The sequence below is a fragment of the Elgaria multicarinata genome, chromosome 18 (genome assembly GCF_023053635.1).
Source record: "Elgaria multicarinata webbii isolate HBS135686 ecotype San Diego chromosome 18, rElgMul1.1.pri, whole genome shotgun sequence".
NCBI classification, from domain to species: Eukaryota; Metazoa; Chordata; class Lepidosauria; order Squamata; family Anguidae; genus Elgaria; species Elgaria multicarinata.
Genome location: NC_086188.1, coordinates 21,924,541 through 21,946,795, shown reverse-complemented (window position 1 = coordinate 21,946,795; position 22,255 = coordinate 21,924,541).

Here is a 22,255-nt window from a genome sequence, read left to right as displayed (position 1 = left end):
AAGGTTTATGGGGTCTGCTACAGGTGTGATGTCAGGGCCCCTGCTGCTGCCACCCCCTACAACAGCCTTCCTCAACCTGGGGCGCTCCAGATGTGTTGGAGTGCATCTCCCAGAATGCCCCAGCAGCTGGCTGGGGCATTCTGGGAGATGCAGTCCAACACATCTGGAGCGCCCCAGGTTGAGGAAGGCTGCCCTACAAGGACCCATATGTGTGTGTACAAAGTAAAGCTGTGTTCCACTGCTTTTGACCAAACACAAATGACATCAGAGTGGAAATTGAAAGAGAAACATACTTTAAAGCTCATTGAAGGAAGATCATTATTGGAGTTAGGACCCAAACAACCTGTACAATCGGGGGGGGGAAGGGGGGAGATTCCAAACCCTTGCTTTTGCCACCCTAGCTCACTGCAGACAGTACATTGGAAAGACACGGGATCGTTTTCCTACGCAAGCCTCCTTAAAACGGAGATGTGCACAGGAATCTGGGGTTGAATCTCTGCAAAAAATAAATCCAGAAGAGCAGCCCTGTTCGAGGCGTAGCAACAAAGGGTCTAGCAGCACCTAGTAGGATTCTTCTGTGGGTGGTGGGTGGTTTCTCGTATTCTGCGAAAAGCCTACGCCGTGTGCCATTCTGACATTTTGCCTGCAATATGATGGCTACTTTACAGTTTCCTGTTAAAAATGGAGAGACTTCTGCTAACACATCCTTCTTAAATTATAGTGCCCAGAACTAGATACGATGCATCAGGTGAAGTTGGACTAATGGAGAAAGAAGTGGAAATATTAAATCTGAGGTTAGGGTGTGGCCCTGATGTACTGTTTCGCATACTCAAAGGTATCCCTTTTTGGTAAGTGACCAACAATCTTTTCTCTTGTGCGTGAAAACAGTACATCAGGTTGGACATACCAAAGCTTGACCCTTTAGGGCAGGATCCAAAAGAGTAGTAGCTGCTTCATGGCTGGGAAGACATGCCATCCACAGGCCGCCACCGCAGAGGCACAGAAGCCGAGCTTGCAATGTTTAGCAAAGGTGCTACGCCGGGCTGGGCAAAGCTGGCCGTAGGCCCGGGACAGACGGGAAATGTAGGCCCCATGTCAAACTGCTCATTAAGTCCTTTTTTTATCAGTTCTAAACACGTATGACCTAGAATGATTTACGAAAAAGCTAACGGAAGCGCTTTTATGCAAGAGGTATATAAGCCACGACTTCTTCACACTCCGAAATGCTTCACGTGCTTTTCTTTGGGCAAATTCATCATCGGCAACAGAAAAATCAAGCCACTTTGCCCAGGGGGACTCGGAGTAGCCCCCCTCCAAATCACAGCCCCCCTGCCAACTCTGCCCCCGTCTGCCCAGCTCCGGTGCTACGGTTTGAACAGGGAGCTGCGCTACGAATCTCAGGCAGCGGAAGATCAAGGGGGAAAAGCTGCTGAGGTCATTGGCTGCTCTTGTGGGATGGGCAAAGACATTGGTGGCTTAAGAGCACTCAAGGCAGGCGTAGGCTAGGCAAAGACAAGCCTTTAGCCGTCTCCTCCGAGCGGCATTGGAAACCTTCTGTCTCAAAGCCGCAGGACGGAATGACCCCCAACAGGGCATTTGTCTGACAAAGAGGTGTGGCTCTGCCTCTATAAACCTTCAGGACTCTCCTGACATCAAGGGGATGCCGTGCCATTTCTGAGGGGAGCACAGGGGAATTTGCTCCTGCTGAAAATCAAGGGAACAAGGAAGAAAAACAGGACACCGCGCACTCCCTGCAGACGCGCCTCGGAAAGAAGCAAAGGGTGTCAAAAACAGGAAAGCGAAGCCCGACCAGCAATGCAACCAATGACCTCAGGAGGTCGTGGGCTCTCCCACACTGGAGGCCCTTCAAGAGGCAGCTTGTCAGGGATGCTTCAAGGAGGATTCCTGCACTGCGCAGGGGGTTGGATTCCATGGCCTTGAAGGCCCCTTCCAACTCTGCTGTTCTATGATTCTATGAAACACCGGAACATCCCTGATGGCTTTTGTTGTGTCCCTTCCCCTATTTCCACGACATATTTGGGATGGGGATCGGTGTGTTTCACCACCGAGTGTCTTTCTTCTTGTTTTTTGAATACAAGCATAGCTCTGCGCTGGAGCGCATGTTCCTTCCCAGAAACACAGCAGGGGTAGAGGCGCCCATGTGTTGCTGCGTGTCTGCGCTCATGCGCATGGCTCCTGAGTCATTAAAAACATACGCATTTGCCCCGTAGCCAGCTGTGACGCGGCAGTGCGCAATGCTGAGGAGAGCACATCTAAACGTCACCTGCCTAGCCCCGCCCACTCCTACCCCTACACATGTGGGGGTGGCCTAATGTCGCACACGTGCTCACGCAACAACGCTCCTGTACTTGCAGTAACCAACAGTGGCGTGTGCCCCGTGAGTGGCGACCGTGGAGGCGGGAACCTTCAGGAGCATCCCTCTTCCATACTGAGAGGGCTGCAGGGGGAGATTAGCCCAGGGTCATTCACACACCCCACTGAAGCCCGTCTTCCTTCCTCTCCGTGCCCCCACGCGGCCTTCTCTAAAGTGTCCAAGGATACATTGAGCATGGCGGGGGTGGGGCCACTAACTGCCCTTAGTGAGAAATGCACTGACTCACGCTGAGCTTTCAAAGCCTTGGAATAGGACAGAGATGCAGCTGATTCTGGACACCTGCTGAAATCCCCTTTTCAATACAACTGTTAAAGATACAGGAGCCCGGTCCTCCTTTCCATAGTGTCACCCTAACTACTTCCCAGCGCGACCACTAGCCCTTCTGTGGCAGCACCTGATGGACCTACGATGCTCGGGATCCAGAGGCCTGATTGTACTGGCGCTTGGGCCGGCTGGGTTCCCGCTGGCGGGGCTGTGCCTGTCCGTCTCCCATGCCCAGTGCGCACGGATGCTTCCTTGCGGAAGGAACAGCAAAAGCACAGGAGAGCCAGAGCTCCTTTGTCCACCACCATAATCTCACTTCCACCCTGAGAGGGACCCTCAAGCCATCCGCCACCAGGGGTTCGAGATCTGCAGGAATAAATTCAGAAAAAGAACAGTGCATAGTTAAACTCTGGAACTCACTACCACAAGATATAGGGATGGCTACCAGCTTGGATGGCATTAAAGGTTTTTTTTTGGGGGGGGTCAATTGCTGGAGGGGAAGGCTATCCATGGCTGCTAGTCCTGACAGCAATGTGCCACCTCCAATATCCGAGGCAGGAAGCCAGTATACACCAGTTCCTGGGAGGGTGCTGTTGCACCCTGTCCTGCTTGTTCATCCTTGGCCGGTGGCTGGTTTGCCAAGGTGTGAAGGGAGTGCTGGACTAGATGGACCCTTGGTCTGATTCAACAGGGCTCTTCTTACGATGTTAGAAAAGGGCAAGGTCACCCAGATTGGGAGAACGGCCCAGGATATTTGCCCACCCAGGATCTCTTGCGGAGGACATAGAATCATAGAGTTGGAAGGGCCCTACAAGGCCATCGAGTCCAACCCCCTGCTCAATGCAGGAATCAATGTACATGGGGTTCCCTGGTAGTCACCCTTCCAGAAACTGACCAGGCCTAGACCCGCTTAGCTTCATCAAGGTCGCAGCATCCCATGCCATCACACCTTGTCAGCCCCAACCTGGAGGAATTCAGTGGGTGAATGTGCATGTGCAGACTGCCTGCCTTTGAGAAAGGAATAAAACCGCTAAACACACCTGCCTAGAAATGGGGGCACGTTCTTCCAGGCACTGGATGACTTGCTCCGAGCAGATCTGAGCCCCAAGGATGCTCTCGGAAGAGAAGGAATTGGGGGCACACAAATCCCTCCCTCCCTCTGACCATCTTCACCTCCACTGCTCCAAGGGAATTCTCTTGCTCTGTTTCCCAGCCCTGTCCCAGCACAGCCTGCCCCACAGCAATTCCACAGGTTCCCCCTTTGCAAGGAAAAGATTCAAGCTGTGCTGGGGCTGCAGGCACAGGTGTGCTCTGGCCTCCAGGTGCAAAGAGCATTCTCCGTGAACTTCTGCCCCAAGGAGACATAGGCCACAGCTAGACCTAAGGTTTATCCTGGGATCATCCAGGGTTCGCCCCTGCCTGAGCACTGGATCTCCTGTGTGTCACCTTGGTGAACAGGTTTGACCCCAGGACAATCCAGGGATAAACCTTAGGTCTAGCTATGGCCTTAGACTCTGCAGCATTTTAAATCATGCAGAGTAAATGTGCATACACCTGTTTGTTCTGTGAATTTCTTTATTCACAAACACCTGATTAAACTCTGAAAAGAGCCAGATGCTGAAACCATGCAACGTACAGCCTGCCCAGCCCTCCAGGTCCACAACGGACGAGAACTCCGAGTTGTCGCCACAACGTGTCGGGATGAATCACCGCGGCCTTTTAGGGATGGAGCACCAGAGATCTTGGGAGTCACCGACATTCTCCAGACGTCACTTCAGAGCTGGGTTCCGCGTGCCCCTCTTCTGACTTGGGCCTTTTCTTTCTCTGGGTTTCTTCAAATGGGGAAAGTGCATTTCTGGGTGCATTTTCTCAAAAGGGTGCATTTTTCCTTCATTGTTTATACCATGAAAATGGGAGTCTTCAAGAGAGGGCATTAAAAACAGAGTGCCTTTCTTCAAGTGCACGTTTCCCAAACACAAGTTCGGGACTTTGCTGGCATTTTCGGAGAACACGTGCTCCCCTTCATGCTTGGCTTCAGGGGCTGGAACAGGGCATTTTCGAGTGATTTGCAAACTTCCACCAAATTCTCCTACGTCTCAGCTCCTTTTCCAATGTGAAATCCGGTGGATTCATCCACCTCTTTCAAACCCGGAGACTCTCCTCCCTATCCCAGGAGACCCTCCCTGCTCGAGTCCTGAAGGCCAGTTCACAGGTGCTGGCTTCGAGGTCCCAGTTCGCCAGCTCAGTTGGGCCTGGCCCATGGCACTGTCACAATGGCCGCCTTCTAGCTTCCATGATGACGGAGAGTTCCAAAAGACGCTGCAGGAGACCGTTGGCCTGGCGCGGAATCTCCACGTTCATAGCAAACAAGGATGGCGTGGAGGAAACAAGCATGGCCGGTAAGGAGGGGCCCATGCCCAGTGAGGGTGGAGGGAGGAGGCCAGAGCGAGGAGAGGGGGGAGATCAGGGACTGGAGGGGTGGTCCCTGGGTTTGGAGGGCTGAGGGGAACAGGAGGAGGACAGGGCCAGGGGGGAGGACGCCCCCTTGCTAAGAGTGCCCCTTGCTGAGGCCCTCCAGGCCAAAGTCTGCCCCCCTCCCTAAGGCAGGCGGGAGGGTGGGGTGCAGGGGACGGCTGGGGCCCTCCAATTAATGTCACACCTTTCTCTTTCTCGTCCTAGGAGCCAATGGATACGACTCCCCCACCCTCCCTCCGTCCTTCCCTCATCCTACCTGCCACCTTCTTCCCTCCCTGGTCTTCCCCCCCTCAGGTAAGGAAATGTTGACCCTGCCTCCGCTCTTCCTGGACAGGCAGGGCCTTAAGGGGTGCGGGATTGAGGGCTGCAGAGGTCACCTGCTGCCCTCCTATTAACTGCATTTTTCTTTTTCGTCCTAGGTCCCCATGGATACCTCCCCTGCGCCCTCCCTCCGACCTTCCCTAATCCGACCCGCCACCTTTGTCCTTTCGTCTTCCCCCCCTCAGGTAAGGAAGAATTCAACCTGGCTCAGCTCTGCCTCGACAGGCAGGGCTGGAGCTCCGTAGGCCATGTGGGGCTGTGGGGGGTACAGGGATCGTCTGGGTCCCTGTCATTAACTGTACATTTCTCTCCTTGTCATCCTAGGAACTGATGGACACGAGTCCAGCCCCCTCCTTTCCTCTCCCTGCCTTTGCTGCCCCCATCGTCCCGGTAAGTAAAGGTTTGGCCTCTCTCAGCCCTCCGCCCTTCACAGGCAGGGCTGCACCCCTCCTTGAGGGAGGTGGGACGGTGGGGCACAGAGAAATTCCAGTGCTCTGCCACTAATGCCCCCTTTTCTCTGCTTTTCCCCCTAGGAGCCAATGGTCTTCTGAAGGCTAGAAGGTAAGGAGCACCTTCATTGACGCTGCTTTTAAATTATATATTGTTTTAACTTGGATCATGGTTTACGAGGCTCAGAAGACGTATGTTTCCAAATAGACGGTTATTGGGGGACGGCCCTGGGAGTCGGGTTCTTGCCCCTGAAGAGTCCCCAAGCAGGACAGGGCGGCCTCTAGCCGGCCTCTATGGGAAACGGGGTGGACCCTCGGCCTGATCCAGCAGGGCCCTGTTTAGATGCGAAGGAAGGGTGGCGTCTCCTGCCTTGTGCCGTGAGAAAACAGTCCGTGATACAAAAGGAAGCTGACCTAGGACTTTTATAAAAGACCTAGGACTTTTATTCCATAAATACTTTCTAGCTCTGCACCAGTTGTTGGCATGGGGCTGTCTGGGGCAGCCGTGACTCCGTGCTAACAACAGGGGCAGAGGGGTGGGAATGGGGGGGGGGGCGTGTATTGACTCCAGCATGGTGGTCCAAAATGCAAAACAGCCTTTTAAAAGGAACATCCTGCAATTCTCCGTCTCTGCCCTAGGAACCTAAAGCCGACAGATCCTGCAGTACCTTTGAGCCAACCTCCCCCAACCTGGCGGTGCTCCTGTTGTGTTGGACTACAACTCCTACCATCCCCAATTGGCTGTGCTGGCTGGGGATAATAGGAGTTGTAGTCCAACACATTGGGTGGGCATTGGGATTGGAGAAGTCTGCCTGAGGCCGAAGTACTGATTTGTTCAACTTCCCGGCTGGCATAGGAAGAAGAAGAAGAAAACGGCAGCGCTGTTGCCACCCCTCCCATAACTCCAGCCTGTCAGGTTCCTTAACGATCTCTTCCAGCCACAACCTTGTCCTGAAACACCTGGCTGGAGCGGATCCCGAACTGGTGCTGCTCAACTTTAAGTATGAAGAGTTGCAGGTAAGACAGAATGCTGAACTCTTGCAGGCAGTGGAGGCTGGTGACTCCGATGTCAGTGGGGCAGTGAATCCACTTGGGTTTCAATCCAAATCAGGCAGTACTCTAAAGTTGGCGAAGGATAGCTTCTTAGAGTTCTGACTGAAACCCAGAGCGGATTCACTGCCCCACTGACATCGGAGCCACCAGCCTCCACTGCGTGCATCCACTGTAACCCATTTTACGGCCATGCCACGCAAAGCTTGACACCATTAGAAACTGCCAGTAGAAACTGTGTGAATGGCGTTAAGCAAACAAGTGGGACCTGGCACAAAATGTTGCACTCCCCTTCATAGAATCATAGAATAGTAGAGTTGGAAGGGGCCTAAGGCCATCGCGTCCAACCCCTGCTCAGTGCAGGAATCCACCCTAAAGCATCCCTGCTGCCTCTTGAATGCCTCTAGTATGGGAGAGCCTTCAAGATGTTCTGTTCTATTTCTTACCCTTCTTTTCTTTGGAGTACATGACATGACGCTGAAATCCTGCCTCCTTACCGTGGCTTTCTGCTTCCAGGTTCTTTGCAGGATTACAATCGGCTCAATTACTTGGGCAGACATGTGCTTTGAATTGAGTATGACTTCCTTTCTCAATTCAGTTCCATAGGTTTCATTTTACAGTCACTAGATGGTGCTGTGATTATAGCACAACACCGTTATTACACACTGCCCATATATTGGATTAACGTCCCTTATCGGTTAATGCTGATCTTTTGAAAGCAGGAGAAAGTCAGAAAGTGCAGGTCATACTTTGGAAGTTGATGATGTCGTGTAAAGGACCGGCAAACTTCCATGAGTGACGAATCATGAACATGCAATGAAAGCCTTGTGAAGAAATGCTTTGTCTCACTTCCCCTTTCACCGTGCTGTGGCCACTGGGCATGCGGACTACGCAGTGGGATATTTGTGGCCGGTGGGGCGGGGGATGGCTGCCCCCTTGGAGGTTTTCTCCTTACCTTTTTTTGTCCGATTGCAAAGATTGAGGTTCCCCCAAGCCTTCCTCTTGTGTGCAGCCAGTGATGTTTTACCTACATTAGAATGAATTCCAGTGGAGGCTGGTGGCTCCGATGTCAGTGGGGCTGCGAATCCACTTCGGGTTTCGTTCAGAACCCTTCAGAACTCTAAATGAGCTATCCAAGATGCGGAAGATATCCAAAGGTGGGACTCTTGCCTGTCTAAACATGCGTAGGATTAAACCCTAAAAGTTGCCGTATAAATTAGGCCAAAGGGGGAGAATTCTACATGATTTTTTTCTTCTAAGAAGAAAAAAGGGGCTTTTCTTCTGGAGTCCACCTCCAAAATTTCAGCCTTGCTCGGGTCTCAGGCAGAGCTGGCTGCGCAGCACCTAGCATGCCCTGAGGCCAGGCCAGGCCGGCTTGCCGCAGTTTGTAGCCACGTGCCAAGGATCCGTGGTGAGCCCCGGCGCCTGCATTTATTTTGCAGAGAATTCCATTGGCTGAAATGTCCCGGGAAGAGATCAACCGGCTGGTGAAAGAGTTGGGGTTCTACCGGAAGGAGACGCGCGACTCACCTGTTCCGGAAGAGTTCCAGCTTGCCCCCGCGAAGCCTCTGCCTGCCTCAGAAGAATCCCAGAGAGAACAGGCGGCAGAGAGGAAAGGGGCGAAGGGCAGCGAACTGTAAATCTGGGTGCCTTTGAAAACTGCAGGGGTTGTGTGTGTCGGCAAGGCGTGAGAGACTGCTGGCGTTCGGAACTTGCAGCCTCTTAAGACTTCCAGCAAGGCATCCTCTCCATCAGGGGTGGGCACCTTGTGGGCCTCCAGATGTTTTGGCCTACAACTCCCATCAGCCCTGGAAAGTATAACCAAGGATGAGGGATCATGGAAGTTCTAGGCCAAAAACATCTGGAATTGTCCATCCTGATCCAGCTGCTTCCAAGTATCTCTTCACAACAATGAGGGACAGAAACTTGCTTTAAAAACAAAAGCGGTGGATTCTTTAGTCTCTGCCACATTCTTCGGCTACTCTGCTCTCCAGGAGCAAACACACAGCCCTGCAAATGCCGCAGCAGGTCTGAAAGCTCTTGGTGCCGAGTGTGGACAGATGAACGCGCGCATGGCAGGATCTACAGAACCTGCCTCCTTTTTTTAAAAAAAAAATGGTTTTCTGTCCCTCACTGACGAACAGGCATAGTTCAAAGCACCCAGACGATGCATGCTAGATGTCTCCAGAGGCCAGGAGGTTTGCAGTGGTTCACGTGGAACACTTTAGCTCTTCAGCCCCCAAACTACCACCAGAAAAAGGTTATGCAAGATAACAGAACCAGTAAGATAGGCAAAATCAGAGAAATCAGGTACATTGGCATTATTTATACAGATTCCAGAATCCAATTTTTACCGTTCCAGGAGCTGGATTTTACTTCTTTTTTAAGCGGACTCCACGCAGCCCCAACACAAGGCGGGTTTTCGAGGGAATAGGCATAACAAAAAGTCTGGAAGAAGCTGCACCTGAGTTCTGGCTCATGGTAAGCACTTCTTGTGGGGCAAAGCCATGTCCCAGCCCCACTTCTGTCCAGGGATTACTCTGTGGCTGGCCGGCCGGCCGGCCGGTTTACTGAGCTTCAGTAGCTCACCGCTCATTAGCAGAGGCCTCCCGGCTAGCACTCTGGCTTTCTCCAGCCGCCGCTCATGCCCTGTGCCCAGAACAAGCCGTCGTATTTTCCCTGCAGCAGCACCCCGCCTGCATGGGACAGGATGAAGCCCTCTGCTGAAAGCTCTCGGTGCCGAGGGTGGATAGGTAACGTCCCATCAGGCTTGGGGAGCACGGCATGCTGGGAAACATGTTCAGGTCCCCAAATCCTCATCAACTGTGCATTAAACAATAAAATTGCCTTTATCCATTGTCTGCTGTTACCTTTCTACAGTTCGGGTGCTTAAGATCGTGAGTTGTTGGGCCTTGCTGTAGAGCAGCCTTCCCCAACCTGGTGCCCTCCAGGTGTGTTGGGATGCTGCAATGCCCATCTTTCCCCACCAGCATGGCCAATGCTTCTATTGGCTGGGAATGATGGGGCTTGCAGTTCAACACATCTAGGGGGAGGGGGGATGGCACTATCCCGTTCTCTTCCAGGTATAATTCCAGGTGCTGGTTACCATCTACAAAGCCCTAATTGGCGTTAGTCCAACATGTACCCTGTCGTGACTTCTAACGAAATCTGCCCAGGATGCCCTCGTAATAACCAGAAAGGGGTTATTATTCCTTGTCCGTAACGGAATTCCTTTCCTTGCAACCTTGCCAAAATTAGGCTCTGAGCTGGTTGACGAATTCCTGATCCGTCCAGGCTGCAGAACTCAGGATGAAGTTAAGAAACCAGAGCAAAATGAACGCAACATCTTTGCATGCAGGTTTAATCCATAGCAGCTCCCGTTTAAAGGATAGGGAAGCCCGCCCGCCCGCCCCCGCCAAAACCCTGGGGGCTGCTGCCATCCAGAGTAGGCAATACTGGGCCAGATGAGCAACCTCTGATCTGGTCTAAAGCTGCTTCTTTTGTCATTCTGTTCCGCAGGAAGGAGGGGGTGGAGCTCTTTGCTACCTGCCCCAATAGCCCTTGGGCTAAGATGGGCAATATATCTGAATAAGTTCTAGGTAGTAGCCATATTAGTTTAGTGCACCAAAAAGCAAAGTCTTCTAACACCTTAAAGACGAACACATTTATTTTGGCATAAGCTTTCATGGACTATGAAAGTGCATTGGAGTATTATTGAGTCCCAAGTTTTTTATACAGTATGTATTGGGGGGGGGGATTCAAGACCGGGGGAGGGGGAAATGTGACAAACACATTGCAGTGGTTCCCAAACTTTTTCAGGTCACCGCCCCCTTGGTTCCACAAACTCATGCCCAGTGCCCCCCTACCCTACCCTATAAAAATCATTATTCAGAATAGTGGTTTTCGACGACCCACTAAGGAAGATAATAACAATAAAATTCAAAACAGTAACAATTAATTGAATATTTATTCAAAATCTAATTACATTTTTTAGTTTATTTATTCAATTGAACATAATTGATGAACTTTATCCAGTGATATCATCTTTTCAAAGTCTGATAGTCATTAAGCAAGGATATTAGATACCACATTTAGTAACTAGGGTAGAATACCCTCACTATTCTGTAAATTCTTAATGTGATGGATGGGCTTGATGAAGTGATACATGAGTCTTAAATCACCACGTTTAGTAATCTGGAGTCAATTTCTTTGTTTGGAAAGAAGTAGGCAGACCACACTAAAACCACGTTCCACCAAATATGAGGTTGGAAATGCAACCAGGAGCTTCTGAACCACTCTCCATAGTGCAGGATAGCGATCAGAAATGTCCTTCTGTAACCAAAACTCCTGGTACGATTTCTTAAACTTTGGCTTCAGCTCAATGTCATTTTGTAGCTCAATTAGTTCTTCCTCCACTACTCCAACTTCCTCAATATCTGAAAATGGATTTATCACCCAGTCTGGAATTTCCATCATAAGAAGATCCTTGAATCGCTCAGACATATCTTCATGCAGCATATTTAAATGGTCACAATAAACTTGCAGATCGTCATCTTGTATCCCGCCTTTCTGTTCTAGCTCAGACAAGCTTGGAAATTGGTATAGCTCACGACGGCCTATATTGCGCTTGAATAGAGTTAACTTTGCAATAAATGTAGATACGACGGATTTGGCCTTAATAAGATTGGTGTCATTTCCTTGCAACTGCACATTCATTGCATTGAACTCTGCAAATAGTTCAGACAAATAAGCAATGTCATGCCTGATTTCTTTGAGGTCATTACTGAGCAAAGCATTCGTGCCTTCAAAAAACTCCACAACAGTGTCAAAAAGGTTGTAAAAGCGTTTCAAACAGTTTCCTTTTGATAGCCAACGAACTTCAGTATGAAGCACCAAACGTTCAAAGTCTTCATCATTCTCAGCACAGAGCACCCGGAATAGTCGATCATTGAGAGCCTGGGCTTTAATTTTATTCACTGCAGTAATGACAGTGTGTAATGAATTGTGTAGGCGACCACTGAGGTTTTTTGCAACCAGATGTTGGCGATGAATGACACAGTGAATAGTAAAGATATTTGGCACTGATTTTTTCAAGTAAAGATATTTGGCACTGATTTTTTCAAGTAAAGATTTTTCAAGTAAAGATTTCAAGTAAATATTTTTTCAAGTAAAGATATTGGGCACTGATTTTTTCAAGGAAGCAACACACCCACGGTAGCGACCAGTTATTGATGGTGCTCCATCAGTTGCACAAGCAAGTATGTGATTAAGTGGAATTTCCTTTTCGTTGAAGAACTCCTCAACCACACGAAATATTGACTCCCCTTTAGTATCGGTTTTTAGTTGCCTTGCAAATAACAACTCTTGAGCCAAACTCCCGTCTTTTATAAAACGCACATAAGCGAGAAGCAAAGATTCATTGCCTGGTAAAGTTGACTCGTCCAGCTGTAATGCAAATTCTGTTGTCCTTAGTGTGCTGCACAGTGTATCTTCCACATTCTCAGCCATTTCATCGATGGGTCTTTGCACTGAATCGTTGCTGAGAGGAATCGTTTTCATTATATCATGTGGTGACTTATGCAAAACAGTACTCAGAACCTCACTAACTGCTGGTAGGATGAGTTCTTCACCGATTTTATGCGGCTTTCCTGACTTAGCAATCACCAAGGAGATGTTGTATGATGCACGCAAACCATCAGTTTGTTGTTGTGAAGCATTGTGAATCGTATTTAACAGTGTTGGCCGCTTTTGAAATTTGTCACGAAGTGATTGAAAAAAAGTTACGTTCTTATCTGCCTTGTCAGGATGTGCATTCTTTAAATGTTCTTGCAGTCTGGAAGGCTCCATTGCCTCATTAGAAAACACCTTTTCACATAACAGGCACGTGGGCAGCTGCTGGTTTGTTGGTGCTGGTATCAATCCATACTTAAGATATCCCAAGCTATATTGTCTACATTTCTTTTTTTGATTTCCCTGCTTCTGTCATTTTTATTCTAATCTAAAACAAAGAATTTAATCATTAAATATGATTGGAATAATGTCAAAATAAGTGCATAGGCTTAATTAAAATCACCAAAGTGTCAATAAAATGGGCAGAGCAGCTGAATTTCCTGCTCTTTCCTGCTCGGTCCCTGGGTTTTAGGTAGGGTGACCATATTTTGGAAACCAAAAAGGAGGACAACACAGCCACCCCCAAGGAGGCACCCCCACCAACATGTCCAGCCCCCAAAGCTCACCAAGGTGCCCACACAAACATAGCCTTGGTCACAGGTCTGATTTCATAGCACACAATTCAGACAAACCTGTTCTACATAACATCTTAATACCCATACTGAATTATCCATACAAATCCAATATACTCCAGAAAGCTTGGGCCAGCTTAATTGTTTGAGAGGTGGCATCCCAAAAATGGAACACCTACTCTAAAAGCACTACAGCTCCCAGGGGGATTAGAATACAGAATGCTGCAGACCTATCTATAATGTCATCAGGCAGCATTTGAATTCACTTTCAAGATCAGCTTTGCAGCCTTAAGAGCTATATTTATTTTATTTATAGTTTGTTTGTTTATTGTACTGATGCCCCATCTTTATCCCAGGGAGCTCAAGGCAACAGCTTTGAGGTTAACTGAAATGGGACGGAGGAGAACCACAACAACCCTGTGATGTAGGTTAGGCTGAGACATAGTCACTGCCCCAATGAGCTTTATGGCTGAGATGGAGGTTTGAACCTGGGTTCCTCCAGTCCTAGTTTGATACTCTAACCTAGACTCCACACTGTTTCTGTCTTTTGAGATGCTGCAAGCGAATTTCTGTGCTTGTGTGATGCAGTCACCAAATACACTTGACCCTTTTATTAAGAGCCATTTCCCCTGTTTTAAGTCCATTATAGTAGGACATCTGCTGTATCTGGTATTTACACCTCAAACTGCTCCTAGAAAAGTTGTAGTGTGAGATATGCTCTCACAACAGCAAATAGGTGGTTTAGAACAGAGAGTACAAAATTAAAGAAGGCAGTAGTTGATAAGTTAACGACAACCAATGAGTGCTGAGGGGACACAACTACAATGAGGTGCAATATACTGACTAATATTAACAACCGGGGTGGTAGAAATCTCAATAAATGGGGTTTTGTGTTTGTTTTTAATTTGCCATAAAATTCTTTCGACAGAATAACAAAATGTCACAATGTTTTTTGAACTAACATAAATTTCTTTCAATAGGCTTTTTTTTAACATAAAGAAGCCTATTGAAAAATACCTATGCCTATTGAAAGTATGTTAGTGTATTGAAAGAAAATTATGTTTAAAAAGTCTAAGCTTATCGAAAGAAATCTATGTTAAAGAAGCCTATTGAAAAATATTTAGCCTACTGAAAGAAAATTAGGTTTAAAAAAAGTTTAAAAGCTTATCGAAAAAAATCTATGTAAAAAAGCCTATGGAAAGAACTTGATGTTCAAAAAAGCCCATTGAAAGAACTTGATGTTAAAAAAAAAGGCTAGAAAGAACATTGAAAGCCTATTGAAATAAATTTATGTCAGTTGAAAAAACATTGTGACATTTTGTTATTCTGTGGAAAGAACTTTATGGCAAATTAAGAAACAAAAAGACACAAAAAATTATTGAGATTTCTATCTCACACACACACACACTGTTGTTAATATTATTCAGTATATTGTACCTCGTTGTAGTTGTGTGCCCTCGGCACCCATTGGTTGCCATTAGAACAGAGGGTAAACACTAATGTAAGTCTGAGAGTAGACCCATTTAAGTGACGGGGATTTAAGTTAATCCTGACTAATTTAAGTCACGAGAATTTCTTATCGCTCCCATTAACAGCTCTTCTAATGCAAACCTCCTCCTGCAGCAGCTTCCAAGCAGCCTCGCTTGCTGCAGCCCCCACCACCTCTCGGAAGCAACTGCCCAGTCACCGCCTCTTTGAAGCTGCCCTTTTCGAAGGTGCCGCCTTCTCTGCGACGCACGTGGCCTCGGCTGGTCTGGCGCGAAAGCGCTCCCCCACCGCCTATCTCATAGACTCAAAGCGCGCGAGACTTCAGACTTCATCCTGGAAAAGCTGCAGGGGGCGTCCATTTCCCGGTCAGATTTAGAGAAGGTTTAGACGGACTTGCACAGATTTAGAGATTTTCCCTGGGGGTCTCTAGTTACTCTATTTTAGTACCTTCTGGAGAGACCACCTCGAGCGCCCCCCTGCTGCCCCTTTTCCTCTTAACGCCCCCCTATGCAATCCCACCGCCCCCAGGGGGGCGGTACCGCCCACTTTGGGAACCACTATGTTAGGTGTTTCAGTGGCCCCTGATAAAGGGGAAAAGTCTCAAAACACAGTGGGAATTAGAACACCGGTGCAGCTGGCTTATGTTTTGTTTAGCCTGGTGGGCATGAAGAGAAGGGCTGGGGCATCTTAGTGCCCACAGGAACCACATTGGTGACTTTAGAGCTACCCCAAGAAACAACTTTGTTGCTATTTGAAGGTTATCTGAAGGAACGCCTCCTCGCATATGTGCCTGCCCGGACCTTAAGATCATCCACAGGGGTCCTTCCCCGTGAGCTCCTGCCAAAGGAAGTGAGGCAGGTGGCTACTAGGAGGAGGGCTTTCTCTGCTGTGGCACCCCGGCTGTGGAACGAGCTCCCCAGAGAGGTTCGCTTGGCACCTACATTGTTTTCCTTTCGTCGCCAGCTGAAGACCTTTTTATTCTCTCAGTATTTTAACACCTAAAATAACTTAAATTTAAACACTGCTGTTTTAATTTCATATTTTAACCCCTATCAATTTTTGCCGTGTGGTTGTATCCTGGTCGTGCTTTTTATATTGTATTTTGTATTTGTGTTTTTAAAAATTGTTGGTTGTTTTATTATGCTCTTCATGGTTTTAATTTTTGTGAACCGCCCAGGCTATTGGGCGGTATAGAAATGAAATGAAATAAATAAATAAATAAACCTTGCATCATCTTATGATAGCGTTCCCTAGCCTGGTACTCGTGAGAGATGTTGGACTCCATCTCCCATCATTCTCAGCCACATAACCATTGGCTGGGCTGTCTGGGCATGATGGGAGTTTCATAGCTTCATCCCACGTACCTGCTTCCCTCGGATTATCCCCGTAGTGCTAAGCTTTTGCCATTGTTGTTGTTTTTGCTACCGGGTGACAACAATCCTTTGCATAACAGGAAGTGCGTTTAAGGGGGGAAATGTAAAAAAAAAAAATCAAAAAAATCAACGGATAACCCAATCCAATTCAAATTTGGTATGCTTAAAGCTCTCCCTAATATCTATTACTGTGCCAATTTTGGTGTCTTTGTCTTTAAAGCTTACGCAGATGTAAGCATTTCTTTAAAATCCTGCTCCTGCACCCCAGCAGCAGCTCGGAACATACGCTCAAAAAGTAGGGGCTAAATTAGGGTGACCATATGAAAAGGAGGACAGGGCTCCTGTACCTTTAACAGTTGCATTGAAAAGGGAATTTCAGCAGGTGTCATTTTTATGCATGCAGCCCCTGGTGAACTTTCCTCTTCATCACAACAGTTAAAGCTGTTATTTATTTTCTACAATACTTAAACATACAGCATTACAATAAAAAGAAAACAACATACTACATAAATGTTGAGTAAATATTGAATACATAATATCATATCTAATAACATAATCAAACTTAACATATAAGTGCACCCCCCACCAAGGGATCTCATTCCTGATTCCAAAATCTCATACTTTCTTCTGCTGGCAGTTTCCCACTTCCCTTAGAAAACACAAAAATTAGGAACTGTTTCCAAATTCCTTCAAAATCATTTGTTTTAGCTATACCTCTTCTCCATTTAATATTACAAGTCAATTTATCATTTATAGCTATGTCCCATACTTCTTTATACCATTCTTCAATAGAATATTCCCCTTGAATCTTCCCGTTCCTAGCTACAATCAATCTTGCTGCCGTCAGCAAATTCATTATTAATTCCTTAATTTCTTTTTTACATTTTAAATCTTCAAATAGTGACAGTAATGCAACTTTTGGTGTTCGTTCTATCTTCATTCCCACAATTTCTTCAATCTCCAAAAACACCATCTTCCACAATTTTTGTACATATTTGCATTCCCACCACATATGTAAATACGTTCCTTTCCCCCCACATCCTCTCCAACAATTTGCTGAATGCTGATTATTTATCTTATTCAATCTAACCGGGGTTAGGTACCACCTCCATATAATTCTAAAATAATTCTCTTTTATTCTTACTGACATACTGCAGGAGTCCTGCCCACTTTTGTATCTGGTCACTAGTATAGCTCCTGCAGCTTTAAATGTTGTGATGAAAAGGGAATTTCACCAGGTTCTCCATATATAACAATGACACCTGCTGAAATTCCCTTTTCTATGCAACTGTTAAAAAGACAGGAGCCCTGGCCTTCATTTCATATGGTCACCCTAGCTAAATACGGCAAATCTTTTGGCTTTATATCACAATTAAGGCAGGATGCACGGGAGGCCTTCACAATTAAAGCAGATTATAAGGTGGAAAACTTCTGAGTCCTTTGCATGCAATTCGCAGTGACTGCACAGTATAACGCTGGTGTGATAAAGCTTTCAGTCCAATTCATCTGGAGGGATACGAGCATTGGGGAGGAAGGTTGCCTTAAAGCCTAGTGGATTCATGGCAGCCTGGGGTTTTTAAAAAGGGCCATCAGCATCCGAGACGGGCCTGGATGGCAGACAGGGATGTGCCATTGAACATGGGCCTTTAAGCAGAATAGTCAGTTGGCCCCCCACCCCCAGCAACGGCTGGAGACAATTTTGCCCCTGAATCAAATCACAACAGTCACATCAGAGCTGGTCCTAGGAAAAGCACTGCCCTGGTGAGGTGTCCTTTGGTGCTCCTCCTAACCCCCCAACCCCATGGCCAGCTTTGCAGGGTTGCCAAGAAGGTTTATGGGGTCTGCTACAGGTGTGATGTCAGGGCCCCTGCTGCTGCCACCCCCTACAACAGCCTTCCTCAACCTGGGGCGCTCCAGATGTGTTGGAGTGCATCTCCCAGAATGCCCCAGCAGCTGGCTGGGGCATTCTGGGAGATGCAGTCCAACACATCTGGAGCGCCCCAGGTTGAGGAAGGCTGCCCTACAAGGACCCATATGTGTGTGTACAAAGTAAAGCTGTGTTCCACTGCTTTTGACCAAACACAAATGACATCAGAGTGGAAATTGAAAGAGAAACATACTTTAAAGCTCATTGAAGGAAGATCATTATTGGAGTTAGGACCCAAACAACCTGTAGAATCGGGGGGTGGGGATGGGGAAGGGGGGAGATTCCAAACCCTTGCTTTTGCCACCCTAGCTCACTGCAGACCGTACATTGGAAAGACACGGGATCATTTTCCTACGCAAGCCTCCTTAAAACGGAGATGTGCACAGGAATCTGGGGTTGAATCTCTGCAAAAAATAAATCCAGAAGAGCAGCCCTGTTCGAGGCGTAGCAACAAAGGGTCTAGCAGCACCTAGTAGGATTCTTCTGTGGGTGGTGGGTGGTTTCTCGTATTCTGCGAAAAGCCTACGCCGTGTGCCTTTGAAAGCCCACAAATCCCGGATGCTTGGCTTGATTTGTGCACCGAATCTTTGCCATCAAAAAAGGCAGGCTTCGTTCTCCTTTTAGTGCTTTGATCAGCCGTGAAAGCTTCTCCGTGTTTTTATTTTGAGACCCACGTGTGAATGATGTAGGCATGCCTGTGTCTTATCATGTAAGCTCATTCGTTTTACTTATCAAATTTAACTTTAGTGTCCCTTCAATGTTGGGCTGAGTACTTAGGTTGATCCGTGCTGGTTTCTTCGCCTGTGCTTCAGGCGGCTTCCGGTGCACCAGAAGGCAGATGGCCGTTGCTTTGCCTGTGTCCTTCTGGCACGCGGGGCCAGGGGAGGCTTTATTTTAGAACAATGTGTCCATTTATCTGTTTCTAATAATTTCGCTTACAAGTACAAAGCAGTAAGGCCTTTTTCACTTCTAGGGTTCTACTTTTGAGCAGGCAGTCTGGAACAGGTGGATAGGGTTCTTCTAATGACAATCTCTGGAAAGGTACAGCGTAACGCTGGAGCTGAAAAAGAAAACTGCAGGGCAGTTACATATTCTTGGAATAAAACACTCCCCAATTCCCATTTATTTATTTGTCTTGTTCCCCCACTAAAACCTGAGGGGAAAAGCCAAACATTAGTTCAAAATGAAACAATTTAAGACTTTTTCTGACTTTTGACAATGCAATTGGAAATACATCCACCCATTTCAAGGAAATGTCTAATTTAAGTTTTGCTAGGGTCTCTTTTCAGGGTCCTATTCACTCTACCTGCCTACCCGACTGGAGTCTCCATAGGTATGGAGGCGCCAGTTTATTTATAGGGCTTTTGCCATGTTCTGCACTACCTAAGAAGTAAAATAGCTTTCTAGATCTGATTCTATGGTTTCAGGCAAGAAAAAAACTTCTTCTTAACCAGTCAGTTAGTCAACAAAAACAAGTAGGTATTCAAAAAAACTTTTACATTTCAACAAAGTCAATCTGGATTCCTTAAAAAAGGACAACAAGTCCATGTCTGCAGGGGCTTTTCTTTTGATGCATTTACAAATGAGGCCAGTAAAAACAATTCACTGAGCATTTATTTATATTCCTTGGCTGATCATGGTTCTCAAAAAGTCTTTCAGTCATTGAAGAGGCTAATCAATGTCCATCTTGTGAGGTCTTTAAACACCTGGTCTTTAAACAGGGTGGTCATGATGATTCTTGGCACATCAGGGGTAACAAATCATCTTTCTGGGTTCTTGAAAGCTTTGAGTTCTTGTGCTAATTCCAAGTCTTCTTTTTCATAAAGTGGATTCAAATACTGGGAAATGGGCTAGCTCCAATCATGGCAGCTTGTTTGTAGACAAATTCGCCAATTCTTTTGGCAACATCAGGGCTTCTAACAGATCTCCATGGGTCACTGGCAGTCACAAATCTTCTTTCTTTCCAAATCTGTCCATGTGATATTTTGAATCAGTAAATATAGTCTTTTGCCTGAAACAAGCATCAGGGCTTCTGTGCATACTACGAGTTCAGCTGCTTGTTGTACAATTGTAGCTGGATCCATCAGTAAACAACTCGAGGTCATCATATAGGTCTGGGCGAGGTTTGGTGCCAAATTGCAAGACTTCAAGGCATTCATGCTCTGGAACGTCTTCTTTTCTTTGTAGTTCAGGTATCAACGTGGCAGGTTTCAATAAGGCGAGCCTTGGGTCCATGAGGAGGTTGATCTCATATCTGGACTGGCAGATGGGGTTCAGGTGTGAGCTTCTTTTTGGCACAGCACACCTGAGGCTGGTTGTGCAAACAGTAATGCAAGCTGGAGTTTTTAATTGCTTGAATTATTTCACAAGTCCATTTTTAAAAAGCAATAAATAGCTGTATTCTTCTTCTGGCTTCTAATTTCAAAGGATACTGACGCAGGGACACAGGGGTACTTTTAGGCTTCTGTTGTAGTTGCATTTAGTGCTCAGGCTCAGGGCTCAAAGCATTTCAAATGTTCTATTAGGCCAAAGGAAATTTGGGCCTGCAATAAGAATATCCTTGCCCAAAAGAGCCACTGGGCAATTTTCAGAACATAATATTCAAAACACACACAAAAATACAGCAATTCAGGATTTCCAATTTTCGTCAGCAGAGGGCGCAAGATTGTCCATTCACTAACTTTTTCAAGGCAGGGCTTCACCCCCCTTTTTCCTTCTGGTCAAAAACCATGCCACGTACACTAACCTTCAAACACTTTCCTGTTTCACCTCTTCTCTTCAAATACTTTACACTTTACCACATCTTTTTCAAAACAACATTTCTAAAAGTCTTTCAAACCAACTTTCTCAGTCTCATTTTCGTTCTACATTAGCACATCTTTCTCTCTCTCTCTCTCTCTCTCTTTTTTTTCCTCTCCACTTTATACATTTTCCTCTGATCTTTCTCTCCTCTTGGCAAAACGGTTGACCAAACGTCTGCACTATTTGTGCTTACAAGGACTTGAGTTTTAACTCAGGCAGTGAATCTTCAAAGCTATGGAAGACATTTCTTCCGTGAAAGTGGGGTTCTACATTTTCTAATTATCTGAGGTTTATGAAAGACAAAATACACAAGGTACTACTTTCACTGAAAACAAAACATTCTTTCTGCTTATCTCTAGCTGCTAAGCACAGAAGAAGAAGCAAACTTTTGCAAAAGGGGATCCGTAGGAGGGAAACAAAAGCTTCAAATTTCTTTCACTTGGGCCGGGTGGAAACACAAACTGACAATTCTTTTTCTTCTACTTTTAACACAAACATTAACTTTTCTGTAATTCACATTCCAACACTCAAGGATCCTTTGAGAGGTACATTTCTTAACTACATTTCTATGTTTGCAAATTGATTCCGATGACACAGCTGAAATTAACTTTGGATCAAAAGATCCACAAGGGGGCAATCTAACATAAAAACACGTTCACAAAACATTTTTTAAAACTCATTCATACACCGTTTCAATTTCAATTTCAGTTTCAATGAAAGCTTTCCCAAAGACAACAACCAATGGGCTTGGGGACTCTTTTCCAATACGGACTATAAGCTTCCCATTTCTGAGGTCTACAGAGTTTCCCTGTCAGGGTCCATTGGGGGGCTTTTTACTCACCAAATAGCCATCTCCCATCTTCGCCCTTTCTTATCACGTCTGATTGCAATTTGTTGTTGCCTGTTCCCTTCCATCTGTCGGGGTGGAGTCGGTTTTGTAACCTTGACTCGAATGGTCCCGTCAATTCGGTCTCCATGTCTGCACAGTGCACGATTCAACCTACTAGAGGCAAGAGAAATCTCTTGGCGATCGCTCCCTCAATCTAGGCCTTCGTTCCACTGGCAGGCACAGATCCGACTCTGGGTTACATCCGAGTCAGGCGCAATTTGTTAGATCAAGGTTCTTTCACCCAGGGACGAAATCCAAACAGCCCCTAAGCACGACTCCACCTTTCCAGCGACAGAGGGTTCGAAAGCGCTTTATTGATTAGTAATCAAGGTCTGGTCTCTTCAAAGGGAGCAATCAGACAAAGACATTGGGAATTCAGCACAGCATTTGAAGCCTGCAAGGGGCAGGGCCCAGTAGCAGCATAAACCAATCAGAACATAACACTGGGGCATAGCTAATTATGCTAAACAATTCTCTCTGTTCTATAAACAATACCTTTGGCCTTACAGTAAGTTACAAAAAGTTAACTTTGACACAGGAGGACTGGAGCCGGAGCTCTTGTTTATATTAGATAAGACAG